This window comes from Synchiropus splendidus, chromosome 10 (assembly GCF_027744825.2).
Source record: "Synchiropus splendidus isolate RoL2022-P1 chromosome 10, RoL_Sspl_1.0, whole genome shotgun sequence".
NCBI classification, from domain to species: domain Eukaryota; kingdom Metazoa; phylum Chordata; class Actinopteri; order Syngnathiformes; family Callionymidae; genus Synchiropus; species Synchiropus splendidus.
Genome location: NC_071343.1, coordinates 5,139,528 through 5,155,272, shown reverse-complemented (window position 1 = coordinate 5,155,272; position 15,745 = coordinate 5,139,528). Strand labels below are relative to the sequence as shown.

Sequence of the window (15,745 nt, the reverse complement as noted above, 5' to 3'; positions counted from 1 at the left end):
CATTCCATCCACTTGCAGGGATTCAACATGCTAACAAAAACCTTTGTTTGCTGGTGAGCCTGAATACTGGAGTGAAATAGATAAGGGAGAATAAGGTGTCAAGATGGACCCCTGATGGTAAATAATGTTGGATGACGACATGAGCACCAACTAGCTAACAAACCTCCAAACGCAAAGATCTGTTGGATTTCATTCAACTGGGTTTGTGTCAACAAAAATCCAGGCTTACATTTTCTGCTGCTACTGTTGTATTCATGTTGTACAAGAGAAATAAATGAATGGATGAACAACAAAGGCAGAGAGCACAGACCTCTGCCAAGCAGCTCATTTACACCCAATATGGTTGCCTTTTTGAAAGAGTGGATTTGGACAGGAATTCTTCCCGGCGCTTCCTCTGCTTAGATTTCACAGCTATGGGGAGTAACCGTACTTTGAGGTGCTCCAAGATGACCAAGCTTCAATACAAGACCTGGGCCACATGCAGTATGTGGTCATCTTCAGGTCACAGCAAAACTCATTCATTACTATTTATTTTCAGATTTTTTTTTTCTTCCCCTAAAACTACTGATTGTCACATTGATATGTTACATTTATTTTATGATTTTTTTAATAGTCATTTACTGTCCCTCAAAATTAATAAAATATAATGGGTAATACTTTGGATTTATATCATGTGTTGCTAAGATATACACTTTTCATTGTGACTTATATTGAGAATCTTTACATTAAATGTATAAAGTGAAACGATATCGAAGGAAATAATAATTGAAGCCGAGCATGTCTACAGTTTTTCCTTATTTTCTCATTGTTTCATCATGTTTAGCACCAAAATGTCACTTCAATTTATGATTATTTTTCTTCCCACTGTCCTTTGGGTTACAGAGCCCTTACCACAGTCACGGTATATACTATGGCGCCTCGGGGAGTTCAATATCTCACCCCTGTTCTGTATCTTGAAAAGAGATATGGCTCATTTCAGTCACCTGCGATGTCCACCGAGCCTTTTCCAAACGTGACGTGGGGAAGGTTTGTTTGACCACCAGTCCACCACATCCCAACTCCACGCTACTGATCTGAGTTGAGAGGAGCGAGGAAGCTTCTGAGTCCAGGTGACGGAGACAAGATGAAGAGCCAGCCAGCGTTTATGGCGGAGCACAGAGAGAAAGTGCTTTGAACACTTCTACACTTTCCAGCAAGCTTTGTTTTTTAATTGGCTGAAATTAATCTTAGGGATGTAGATGCCTGATTTGCATTCATTAAAAGCCAACCAAAGAAAGTCATGCTTAATTCCAATCAAATTTGCCTAATTATGCATGGCGAGAAATTCCCAAATGAGCAGTGGATTTTTGTCCGAACCCTGTTTTTGGTTTCCTTATAGCAAATAAAAGGTAATGAAGCTGTCTTTTTGTGTTGCGCTGGATGTTGAGGAGCGGAGCACCTGCAGTGGGGCTCGGGAAACAGTGCTAAAGTCATTATAACAATCTGCATTTTTCATTGTTAATTGTGGATGTCAGCGTCATTAATTTTCATTTACGGCAGGCAATAAAATTAAGAATACTTTGTGCTGATGTTTTAAATCATGCCTGTGAAGGCGACACATAATGCAACTTAAATCTCAAGCAGATATTGATTGGGGCGGATGGGCTTTTCTATGAATCTTAAATAAGGCAGACGCTGGGAATCTGCTTGAGACTTCACTTTTATGAGTTAACTGCGGCGGCAGATAACACAAGTGCAATACAATTAAAGACGTGCCGGAGTCAAGCCACACACACACACTGAATCAAAGTATTATGGATTGACATGCACGAGACCATGATGAATGACCTCACTGAAAAACCTGTAAATATGCCTGTTTAACCTTATTTAAATCAAACAAAACCTGAGAACCGGCATGTTAAATTCAAGGCCCGTGGGCCACATCCATGGCCGAGCCTGAAACACCTCCAGAAGGAGGCATCCAGGAGGCATCCTCATGAGATGTCCAGACCACCTCAACTAACTCCTTTCAATGTGGAGAATCAGCGGCTCTACTCTTCAGCGACTGACCTTGTAATGTTCCAAATTCTGAAGACACGCCAGCTTCTGAGGATTCTGCTAAAGTTAGGGGGCTTTCACACGACAGTAGATGCCTGAGGCAAACTCCAATTTGCTCTAGAATCAAAGATCTGTTCCAGACTTTATTTGGTGGATTTGGTTGGACTTCTTTGGAACTTCATTTGGCAATTCCCAGGAAACGAAACCAGCGTTACACAATAATGTGTAGCGAGAGGATGTTTCTGGAATGCCCATTAAAATAAGTTACACTACAATACTCAGAAAAGTTCTTTTCTGTATTAACCACTGACCATTGTCAACGGCCTGCTGGAGGAGGTCCAAACCTCCAAAAGCTCATTTTCCAGACTTCCTTCAGGAAAGAAAATGTGTTTTCTGTGTTCGGAAAATAGCTCAGAAACAGGGGAAGTGCTTTCAATGATCTTCTGAGGACGTGATATTGTTTGAGTTTGGTATCCAGGCGGCTCCAGATGGCCTCTAGCCAACACTGCAAGAGTATCATTATAAAGAGACCCAGGGTTTGTGTCAACGGATGGAACACTGTTTTAAACACTGTCACATCTGTAAAAGTGGTCATAAGAAACCACCTATATCAGGGGTTGCATCAATCGATCTGCATTACAATAAGAAAATATTAACACATGGAAAGAGTGACACCTTTGCCTAGATCATTACTATATGTACAGTCTGTGTGGTATTGGATGCTTGACCAGGGGCAGACAGATATAGTGTGGTATTTGATCCTAGGGCTCTGTATTGGCAGGTATCATGCGATACAATACGTGCTGTCTCGATGTGATGATGCAACAACTTCACTACCCTTTACTACTACCTCACTCCACTTCAAGACTAAAAATCCAACATTATTTTCCAATTCCTTTCATCTCAAATTGCAGCAAATTAACAAGCTGCTCATGACCATCTTCAAAGACCATCCACGTCAGAAGAGTCTGAGGAACAAACTGTACTGAACACAGTGTTTGGAGGATGACATAAATGTTTCTGCTCCAGCACTTGATTTATAGCTTCATTTGGGCCGCGCGTGTACAAAAACACATCCTGCCACTGCAGGAGCTTTAGTGCATTGTTGTCTGAGAACAAAGGAAGAATAAAATTGATCTTTGTGGACACACACAAAATCAATGGATGGCTATTTCCTGTTCCGTGGCATGTTAGTCCGACTGACTCGAGCAATCCTTGAACTTTCCACGTCTCACTGAAGAGGAAAGGTCTTCAGAGTTCAGCGGTAACTGAGATGATGTCATTTCACAGTGTCTGTTTACAACATCGAAGGTCTGGCAGCAGAGAAGATGTTTTTCACGAGTTTGAAAAGTTCACCAACATTGTGTCGATATCATTATTTATTTATTTATTTTTTTACTTTCCTGGGGCAAAAACACTTAAAAAAAAGAAAAATATATTATAAAATTCAGAGAAAAAATTATAATAGATTATAAATAAACTGATTATTTTATATCACACAATAGATGAAAAAGAAAAAAGAATAACAATTATATACATATGCATATATATGTATATGTATATATATTTTTTTATTAAAAAGGTTTTACAGTTTATATACAGACTTTAAAAATGGAAATGGAAAGGTAGTACTTTTTAAGAGAATAAATACTGCTATTCAAATTAAAGTTATTTTATTAATTTAATTTTAATTTATGCTACTCATAAATATTGGCTTCACGTCGCAACATCCTGACTCAGTGCCTCATGGAAAACGGATGTTATAAATAGAGTACAAACAGTTCCACTGAAGATGTTGAGGTTTGTTCTGTTCTCTGACAAGGTAATTATATTTCCAAACCAACAATACTCCTCAGTCCAGTTCCATTGTTCTCCCCTGCCCTGGCTGCTGTCCAGTGACTCCTCCATGACACGTTGAGCTGCTTCACCATCAGCTCGTTTCTCCACTTCCTGTCTGCTTACTTGGCGATGACTGAGGCAAGTCACTCTAATGTAACAATGATGGTGATTTCACTCCGGCAGGCTGAGTGCTTAAGCAGCTGCTCGTACTTTGATCCAATTTACTTCTTGAACGTGGGCTTCCTTGAGGGCCGTGAACAAAGAGGAGAGGAAAGCGAATGGATCTCGACATTATTGTTGTTTACAGTTTGGATGAGATAAAATAGGCATCTCAATACAACTGTTGCAGTGTGGAGTCTGTGCTTAATATGCATGCTATTATGAAATATGTCACATCCTCAGGCTGGATTTGTGTCTGATCCCAGCTACACAGGGCGAAGTTCAGGCAATTCAGATGGGACTGTTGAACAGTCAGGTTGAATAAGGAAATATAAGCCATAATATGATGAGAAAACGGCCCCAAAGTAAATAATACTACTAATAATTATTATTATTAGTAGTAATAGTAGTATATTTTACTTACATTTTTCTTAAAATGTAAGTCAGCTATAATAAAAATATGAAAATAGTTAGTATAGTTAGATACAATTATATTTATTTTGAAGAACAACCATAGATAGATAGATAGATAAATACTTTATTAATCTCCGAAGAGAAATTCCCACAAAAACGGACACCAAATAGGAGACACAAGAATATTATGAACTCATTTGTCGTTTTGTGTAACTATTCCAGCATTGAAATGAGCAATATGTTTTCCAAATGAAACCTAATTCATACTACCAAGTTACATGCTTGTCGATCAAACTTCCACGCAGAAGTAACACAGGGCATATTTCAGACTTCAATTTGCACACAGCAGCGACAGCTGTAATTCAATATTACCATGGGATCTCGGGAGGTTGAGCGGCGAAGCCATACGTTGAAAATTGCCACCTTTAACACCATCGTGCGCTCCACTCGTCCCCAAGGACAGGCCAGATAAAAGATGATCAGTGGGAGAATTGATAGCTCTGATTTAATAAACATTCTCCAAATGATCCCGGTGACCTGCAGGTAGCGCGCGCAGTCACTCGCACTTCACTCGGGTTAAAGAATCAAGTGAGATGATTCATTCGAGTGGCTGAGGCAGTTGAGTTTGATGGATCATTCCTAAAAGCATCATTGCTAATCTTCAGCTCCTCTTTTTTAGGTTATTCACAGATCACTGAGTTTTCCGGCTAATCCTGGACCTGACGCCGCTCTTGTCTGTGTACATGGTATTCATCATACTCTGACAGGAGGAGTCCTTCAGACGACAAATAACCTTCAGCAGGAGGAGGTAGGGGTGCAGTTATTTTGGATACATTTCACAGTGGAGTAGGAAAGCTGCACCGGGAGATGTATGGTGTCCTTGTTGGGCGCGGAGAGATGGAGCCCTCTCCGTTTCCTGGCATAATCATTCTGAGCCTCAGCCATGCCTTCGACAACTCAATCAGACAGCCCTCTACCTGTAAAGTGGCTGGGTTGATTTGATTGCCATTTTTATTGGATCCCGCTCACATAAATCAAACCAATGGGGACGGCTGTACAGACGTGACCACTCGTCATTCGCTAGTAGCCTTGGAAACATTGTTTCGGGGGCCGCGCCGCTGTCATCGGAGGTAAATCAGGGCTCGGAAGTTTCTCTCCTCCAACACAGCAACGTGGAGTTAAATCATCTTGAAAATTGATGTCAGTGTGCCCAAGTGTTTTCACCTAACCCGCAGATAGAGTCCCATCAACTGGTGACAATGTCAGCACTTTTACCCTTCTCGCAAAAAAAAGGCTGTTTTTCACTGGTTTTGTAAGCTCGACAAGAGCTCGAGGCAGACGAGCGGGCGCTGCATGAGACGGAACAACTTAAGGTTGATCGGCAGCATTAATACGTATTTATTAATACACACTTATTGACTTTGCTTTATTTCACACAGACACTCGAGTCACACCATAACTCTCAAATTACTGTAGGTTAACAACACTGTAAAAGGTTGACAACCCACCAAAATTAAAACTATCTATCTTAATACCAAACACTGTTGTTTCAGGTTTATTCATCTTCATATGCCTCTCCTTCTTACATTCTTCAAACAGGTTAGCATCATCACTCGGAATCAAACCATCCTCCTGACTACTCAGTCCAGCTTCAAGAGTCAACCCTCGGTCTCACCCATGATCTCCTTCAAGTGCCACAAGGTAGCATTCAGAAAAAGTTGCAACAAAAAAAGGCAACTCAGTCGACCTCTGTGGCAGCTCCAGTTTGAGCCTCTCCTGGGTGACACAGCTTCTACCTCTAAGAAAAACGGATGCCGGAGCTTCATGAAGCCTCATTTTCAGAGGTGGCACTCTCAGTGAAATAAAAATAGGTGTTCGAAGGCATAGATTATAGGGGAGATCTAGTGGACTTCATGAGGACTTCGACTGTGGTAGGAACCGACAGGCCCATTTACATACAAAACTGTATCCGCCTAGAGCTACGTATCGGGTAATAACAGCAACACTGCCCCCCACCGTTGCCGGTTGCACTGCTCACTTTGGTTTGTATCCGTAGGCTTTGTGGCAAGGTACAGAAATAAGGATGAAATGAACGCAGAGCACAGACAAAAGGCTCCACCTGGACCTGAACGTAACGTTGACCATGAATGCCCTCAAGCAATCTTTGCGGCACTGAGGGCCGTCATGGGTTCAATGTCTTGCATTGACATAAGACGCAACCACTCTGACTATCTCAGCTGTGCTGCTGACACCAATTCCTTGTTGAAACTGATCAAGAAAAGTAAAATCTTTGCTGTTGCATCCTGGAACTCGCTTGTGCAATCGGTGTAACAGCGTGACGAAACAGTAGAGAAAACAGATTTGGAATACCACCGAAATATTCCTTGTCCCACTGTCAATGTTATTTGAAGGTCACATCACCTCCATGCCGGAGATACCTACATGATATGAATGTCACCACAGCGGAGGGGGGCGGTTCATTAACATTAACATTTTGTTATTGTAATCTTTCGGAGAATTTTAATTTTAATTTTAATACTGTAAATCTGAAGCTTGAAACCCACTCGTCTTTGTTCTTCTGTCCGTCCGGGTTTTTGTTTCACAGTGACTATCATGTCCACCAGCGCCGGCAGTGGGAACCCATTATATTAAATGCAGGTAACTAATTTCCTCCCCTGAACGAGTGAGTGGGAGTGTGAATGAAAGTGATGTAAAATTAATTTAGACCTCTGAAATTTTGATCACTGCCAGGCTATTTTGGTTCTGGGGGTGACAAGTAATAGGGGGTTGTTGCTTCCCCACCGAACAATGCGTTTGCCTCCGGGGCTTTAAGGATCAATTTCATTCAGTATAAATATCGCTACATCTGGAAAACAAATTAAGGGAGAATAAAAGCCTGGGAAAATACACAGGGGCTCTATTGAGACGTCCCTTCAAGCCATGTGTCAAGACTGGAGACATTAATGATACAAGGAGGAGAGGAAAATTACCATCTCGGAAACGTCCGAACCAGTAAACTGGTAAACAAGCCGGCCGTTAGGAGCAGGGATGATTTGAATCAACAAGGGTGAACAGATATGGATACTCGGCGCATTAGTGTTAATAGGAATAGATTATGGAGGGATTTCGTGGAGTGACCTTCAGTGCACTAATTGAAATAGTATTCCGAGTCAGCAGTGGAGTAATCAACTTAAACACAGAATCATAAATCATCATGAATAGCGCTGTCACAAGCCAGCCATTAGCCTCGTGTTTTTGCCCAAGCAACCTCATAAAAATATCTGCCACACCGATCCGTAGGTTAATAGGAACAGAAATGGCATTTAGAGTCTATTTGGATCAAACGCACCGCCAGGGTGAAAGTAGAACTTTGCTAATTTGTCGGTAATGTGAATTGATGTAGTGAGGGCTTGAAGATAGTTCGGGCAACAAGTCAGCACCAGAAATGCGCAACAGTGTGATGAAGTTTAGCGGCTTTGTACGAGCGCAAAAGGTCCGTTTGTCGGGTTATGAGCCCGGGATTAGCCAATCACTCAGTGTTGGTGTGACCTTTGTCTTCTGGTTTTAATTACGGTTGACAAAATGCCAAAAACGGTTTCCAAACGTTCCACAGCAATGTTGCTTTCAACACAACGCAAACAAATCTCACTGAGAGTAGCAACACTGCAAGTGGCAACATATCAAAGCTACAGTAGAACACTTTAAAGGGGAAAAAACAAACTATGGAGGCAGAGTCAAGTTAGATATTTTTTAAGTCCGTTTTGCAGGAGAAAACATCATTCACAAACAATAATGCACACATTGTAATAGTGTTATGTAATTTTGAGAGGGGAACTGTTTTTGATTCGGCAGAGATTATTTTCTAAAACCATTTTATTTTATTTTGTTTTAATTTATTTTTCTTTTGAATGAAAACAAATATAAAGATTATATTTTAAAAAATATATTTTATATACAAATCATTATGTATTTTGTAATCTCGCCAAAAAACAACAACAACAACAATAATAATAATAATACAATTTATTTTATATAACAATATATTTACTACTTTTAACATTGCAGATACACACTGAAGACACCCAATACATGAAGCAGGATACATGGAATCAGCCCTGTTAAAGAGCCTCATGATGCAGTCACCTGCAGTCGCCATTTCTAAAATATAAAACATGTTTTGAGTAATTTCACACTTGTATGTTTAGTACAGAATTCCATATGGGTTCACTGATAGTTTCGATGCCTTCCGTGAGAATCTGCAATGTATCAGTGTATCCAACTTTCCAACGTCTACATTAAAATCAACAAGTGCTGGCGCTGTAAATAGCTTTTTAATGGCAAGCAAAGTGAGTGAATTAGATACTAAACAGTCGGTTAACGTCAGTGAAATGTCTTTCACACAACAATACACAGCAAACTTGTCAGGACTGCTGATAAGAGGGCCGATCCCGAGCGCTTACACGGCATTAATCAAATAGCCAGTCTAATTAAAAGCGCTTTAAACAAAGGCTTTTTTTCGAAATGTTGCTCAGGTATGGCAATAATTTTTGATCAGCCAAGCCTGGAAGACAAATAATTAGAAGTGCCAGAGCAGCCTGATGAGTGATGTCAGCATCTCCCGGTGACCTTCCCCTGCTAATTAATTTTCATTCCAGGGAAAAAAGGCCCCGTTGTTGCACATTATTAATTGAGTTCATGAAGAGATGCACCTGATTAATTTTTGTTGATAATACTTGTCATTCCGGCCGCCATGTGTAATCATTTTATAGCTTTTCATCTTAGCCTTTTTCAAAGTTGATCCAAGTCATTTTCTCTTTAGATTAATTTGTCTAAAAGTAGAGCTCCAACAATGAGTGCACGGACTCACGTGCGACTCTATTAGATGATATCGATTCTACAGTGTTCGACTCTTGTGAAGACGTGTCTGAAATGATGAGAATGATGGAGTTTTAAAGTCTAATATTTAATAAACGTAACAATATTGTGCTCACTTTGTAGACTGTTTAGGTCATGTAAATGAAAATTGTTTTTCACAGTTGTTACATTTAAGAGCATAATTTCAAAACTTGTTTTGTTAAAATGCAACCATCAACATCATGATACAAAACAACTCTGTACTGACAGTGACAGTGAGTTAGTAGCTCTTGGAAAAACAACACTGATAGACAACAAACGCCACACAAGTGGCAACAAGAACTGCTGAACCTTTTTTTTTTTTTTGCTTAAAAACACTAGATTCTGATTTTTTAAATTGACAAGTGATTTACATAGTACAGCGCAAGAAGAGGTAGACAGCTCAGGAGGAGTCAAAGCTATGACTCCAGCGCCGCCTTCAGAAGAGCAGTAATATTCCATTAGCTCTGCAGTACATACACGACTCAGTGTCATCACCTTCATCGTTTCCTACAACTGCTGCTCAGGTCATTCATCATTAGCATAGTTGATATGACCCAGAGCTTCACAAGGCTTCAGTGAATACAGTAGAGAATCTTTGCCTCCAAATACACTCCGTGTCAGGGTGTAATTACTATTGTGTAATTACTTATTAAAGCTGGCGCTAGAAAACATTGTGAAAGGAAGTATACAGTATGTAATAAAGCAATACAAGATTGACTAAAGACAGCAGGAATATATTTGAAATGCCTTGAAAACTTCTTAAAATGCTTAGAAACTTGTTCAAAAATGTAACTGTGGAAGCTCAGGCAATACATGATTCAATAACAGATATATATGGTCATAATACTAACAACAATATATTATTTATAATAAATGCACATTTGCAGTCTCTGAAACCAAATGGGATATTCAGTATATTCAGTCCAAGGTACCTATTCAGTTCTGCTTTTTAATGAAGGAGCATGTATTTATCAAGTTACTTATTACAATGTATAATATGTTGCAATATTTCCCCTTGATGACCACTCATTTTTTCCTCCTGGTTTGCACTCTTAATGGGAAACGCAAGCTGAGAAAAAGGCTGTGTCTGAACGATAAGCTTTAAAGGCGTCTGCAGTAAAAGTAAAATCCATTTAGAATCAATATTACTGAAATGATTTTTTCCTTGTTAATGAAAATGTTATTTATCTGCTGGGGAGCCGAGAGAAGGGTGGAAGTGTGGCCTTTAATGGACCGGTCCACGGCGCCCCCACTCTGATCTTGACAGTGGGAAGTGATGAGAATTGGTTGTCATTATTGTGGAACTATTAATACATCTGTAATTATGGAGGAGAGAGGTTGTTTTTCCCCCTATTTTTCTCTGTGGTGTTTGATATGCTCAGCACAATGAGGAGATGAATTAGGACTAATAAACAGGTCTCATGGTTCCGACTCTAATTGGAGGATCATTATATCTCTTCCACAGAGAGAGATGCCCACAGCTACGGCCTCAAACACAGCGTCGCACGCAGGACCTTAATGAATACTCCTGTGACTTTGTTGCCGAGCTCACAAAGAGAAGCACTTTTTCCCCCTGATTTGATCTTAAATTTAATTTCCTGTTATTGTCGGAATCACATGACCCGGTTTACCGGGTAATAAGATGGAAGCGGTAGCTGTGGCGGCAACACCTGGTCACGATTTAAAGCACTCAAACCGTAGCGAGCAATAAGTATTGTGTGTCATCCCACACTGTTTGCTTGATCTTTGAGTCTGCGGATATGAAATGAAACACTCCTGTCAAGGTTCAAAATGTTGAAAAACACGTTCTTAAAAGGTCAATGGCTTCTAGAGCTTTTAGGCTCAGCACTGCAAAGTGAAGAGCTCTCTTCCCATTCTTATTTGGCTAGGATCTGCAACCTTTAAATCTCATCAGCACCTGACCAAGGCATGGCAAGAATTCTGTTCTCATCAGGATGCAGTCAAAGGATTTGGTGAGAAGATCGAACACTAAAAAATGACTGAAGCAAGGTATTCATAACAATAATCAGGTTGTTTTTGCCCCAGATTTGCCTCTTCCAGACCAAGGAAGGATTGTTTTCATTCTCATGAGATTATTCTATAAAATAATCCTGCGGTCTGAGGTGTTTAAAGAGTGAATCATCTGAATGAATTTCAGAAAATGGTTCGGCCAACAATCGTACCAGAAATTATATCTCTTTAACTGAACTTAAATTTGCTACTTTAAAATAGCAGGGTTTCCGCTACACGTACATGAGCGAGGCGCATCGTGGCTCAGAAAAATTATCTCTTTTTGACGATGAAATCTCACGTGATCGAACATATTAAAACAAAGTGGAAACTTTGAAACAAATGACTCACCATGACTGAAGTCATTTGCTCGTGGAACTCAAGTCGCACATTCCGGCAGGACCTATGAAGAGATGGACCACGTGAGGACAGCTGCAGATGGGAGCAATTTACTTCTCATGAAACTGATGTTTTGATTGTGGACCAATTCAGTAAATGTCAAAACCTTCCCCTTTGCTTCCTTGTTTCTCTATTGTTTAGTGACTGACAGCACTTTTGTTTTTTGTTTTTTTTGGGTGGGGGTGGTCAATTGTTAAAAAAAAAAGAAATACTGGCGGAAACCATAAACAGGAGGAAATAGGAAAACATGTTTTAAATATGTAATTTTTCACATGAATTTAATTAAAATATTGTCAATATAAAGAACGAATTATGGAAGATCTTAGTGATATATATATATATATATATATATATATATATATATATATATATATATATATATATAGATCATGGCCGGACAGAATGCTGGGGTGTCAGGCTATCTTGTGTATCTTCGTGTGGTGTCTCTGACTAATATGAAAATCTCCAAAATCCTTTTACGTATGCGTATGCTGCATTATCTGCCGGTTCTCCATTTACATGAAGAGTTGTGGTAAGATCTTACACCCTTCTTCCAAAACACCTCCTTATTTTGACGATCATGGATTATATCAGGCCTGTTACGCCCTCTAGTCATGTCAAGCACAACCTGGGAAATGTGCTGTCCCCGGACTACAGCTACTACAGGAGCAAGAATACTTGCAGCTCAGACCATTTGGTCGCTCTTGTTAAAAGTCTCGACTCCTTCGCCCTGGCTAACAGGGACAGGTCAAAGTGTAGACACAAGTGACACGACGTTTAAAAAAAATCATCGAATTTGATGTGTAAGTTTTGTGTTTCTTGCGGTGAGGGAAAGATTTAGGACTCTGTACATTGACCTCCACACTAATACGGAAGTCTCTGTTATCTATTAGCGACCAGTGCGATCACCCTTAGAAAACCAAAAGTGCTGAAATCGTCTAAATGATGATGAGCTGAAGGATCTGTGGGTTTTTTGCATATCCTCCATCCCGCTCAATGGCTTTAAGAAAAAAAGGAGGTGAAAGGGGTCACTTCAATATGCATACAATTTTGCGTTACAGTCGCAGCATTAAGCTTCTTGATGAAAGACAGCTTTGAATAAACGTAATCTTTTGTCATTTGCTGAGGGCTGGAGAAGAGAAAGTCTTTGTACAGTACGATCGCTCATTATTGGTCTTCATTGTCATTCGCTGTCCATCTGAAATACCCTAAAAATGTCATGGATTTGAGATATTTTAAGCCATTTTGCTTCACACTTCTGGGAGTCATTTATTTAGACATGATTTATATTTTCAATGAAGAATTACAGTTCCTCTTAAAACTTCATTTAGTCACCCATTCTTATATTCTTTGAGTGAGCCTTTAATAACCTGAAGTTAGGTTTGTATCTGTGCGAGTTTGACTTTATATATTGGTCCATAATCAGCTGTCAATCCACCCAAGAAACGCTCCTGCCTCATGTGCTACTTCCGGCAAAAAAACATGGCGTTAAAGAGTGGCGGATGATAATTCACTGCTGAAGAACCAGGAAAAATTTAGATACATTTTACTTACCGTTAAATGTCATTGCTCATAACCAGAAAATGTGGGATTCGTCAAATTCACGTGTTCAGTACTGGTCTGTTCACACTGGATCACTGACATCGGAAGGGACTAAAACTTCTTGACTCAACATCCCTTGGTAAAATCCGATCTGAGGAGGAGTTAAAAGGTTCCAACTGGAGGTAATAGCTTGATGCTAGTGTGAGGTCAACGGAGTTTCACATTTTAATTTTCAGAACTCAGTAGGTGGCGCTCTCTGCTAAAAAAACACGTGAGGTTAACAGTCAAAAGATTATGGAGCAGTGAGAGTCGTACTGAGGACATCTAAATGAAACTCTTTCCCATCCTGGATGCATGCAGAAATGCAGAAGCAAGTCTTGGTCAAACCTTTCAGGCAAGACGTTTTGCGGAGCACTTTCAAAGTAAAATTCCCATCTCTGAATTGTCAAAGGACTGAATCATCTGTGTCACTAAACCTTCCTCCATCTTGCCTTCCTGACCCTTCCAATCCACAGTTGTGCTTGATTTAGAGCACTAATTTAAGATAAAAATAAAAGATTTTAAACATTATCTTCGCCATAGCTGTTTATCAGTTGGACAAATATAAAGAGGTTCACCCCTGAGACGAGGCATTGTGCCTCCAGACGTTGCACAGTTTATTTCTGTTGCTGCAGTCATGGGTTACGATGGTTTCATATTCAAAGGTACAGTCTGCATTTGATGTATATTTTGTAAATATCCATCACCATTGAACAGAGAACAATCGTTTTGCATGAAGTGATCAAGCTTCTAGACGCCATGAATCACAGGGGAGATCCACCGTATGGTAAAGCTTCAAGGGACGATGGGATTTGGACCAAAACTTGAGGAACAGAAGCGCATTTAACAGATCTGAGTTTAAATGAAAAATTGTTTTTTAAGCACATCTATATTCAGGTTGATCATCTAAATGCCAAAAACAAGATATTTTTGTCTGTGGGCTTTGAGAATAAATCAAACTTGCCAAAGGCCTGGCAAGCGTGGGAGAAATTAACTCAGTATGAAAGGGTGTCTTTTTCGGATGCCTCCCTGGTGAGGTCATGTACAACTGGGAGGAGACCGCGGGGCTGACCCAGGACATGGTGAGAAAAAAAATCACTCAGCTGGCCAAGAGTCGCCTCAGCATTCCTCTATAGGAGTAAGAGGAGAAGCAGGACTGCTGCCCCCGCAACTCAATTCTTGGTAAGCAGTAGAAAATGGATGTGTAGGATATTAGGTGGGGCCAAATACGACCTATTTGGTCCCACGTCATGATCTGCCACTCTTTAATACAGGTGTGTAGATCGCTGTGGCACTTTTAAGGTAACCTGCTCCTGACTTTGAGTCATTTTTACAGATCATTGTACGCAGTCAGTGACTCAATTCAGGTCTTGTCCTGTACACTATTTTTGTGACCTACCTACCGTATCATCAGTATGTTTCACCCATTTCTGGATTACTATGCATGACAAACTGCGATCAAAATCCTATGGTTTAAACTTGAGTCAAACAGTATCATTTACTTCATTTATAGTCGCAGCATTTAATTGTACTACAATTGGAAATGGGGCCAGTTTTTCAGGTGGTAGTTGGCCTCTTAAATGAAGGAAAATAAATAAATAATAATAAATAATTTTCATACATTTCGGAAATGTATTGATCTATAACTGTCACCATGATGGTGCCTATGAACACCAATACAGTATCATATTTAAATGTCATTTTAGAATTTTAGATTCACATTACATACCTCCATCATCACCTCCCATATTTTATATATATATATATATATATATATATATATATATATATATATATATATATATATATATATATATATATATATATATATATATATATATATATATATACAGTATATACCTGACATAAGACATAAGTCTCCTTTCAAAAGCAAAAATAGCAATAAACTTGACCCAGATTTTTGACATAGCTGCAGGGTAGATTTCTGTCTCTCGAGCGAATGAAAAAAAAAAGTTTTACCAGGGAGGAACTTATTTGTCGAGCAAGGGAAAACACGGCGAGACGAGGGCAGCCTGTCAAAGGACCGAGCTCCATTCATCTGCTAACCTGTTTAAGGTGCGGCAGGTTGATGTCGTCCTCCTTTGGTGGGGAACATATGTCCACAGCAGCTGTGCCACCGTGAATAGTCAGTGATTGTATGCTGCATTCCTGGGAGCGGGGCCAAGTCTGAGTGGAGTGAGCTGTCCCATTTTTTGATACAAGGGTTTCGAAATACCGACTGATACTGCTCGACTGGGTTCAGATAAAATCATGGCGAAATAACGTGTGTATTCCTGGATGGCAAATTAAGCGTAAAAAAAAATATTTTTCACAAAGAAAGAAAAAAAAAATCTGCCTTTACTGACTTGGGTTTTACTCTAAGATAACATCGATCCGTTTTATTTTAATC

At 39.7% G+C, this 15,745-nt stretch overlaps 1 protein-coding gene across 2 annotated transcripts in view; it reads right to left on the bottom strand.

Moving 5' to 3' along the window:
• dachd (dachshund d) overlaps nucleotides 1-15,745 on the bottom strand; it is a 185,864-nt gene that overhangs the window by 152,987 nt on the left and 17,132 nt on the right. For both annotated transcript variants that reach the window (XM_053876330.1, XM_053876331.1), the window contains exon 2: nucleotides 11,707-11,758. The gene's annotated coding sequence lies outside the window, so the exon portion shown is untranslated. The remainder of the gene's footprint in view (nucleotides 1-11,706; nucleotides 11,759-15,745) is intronic.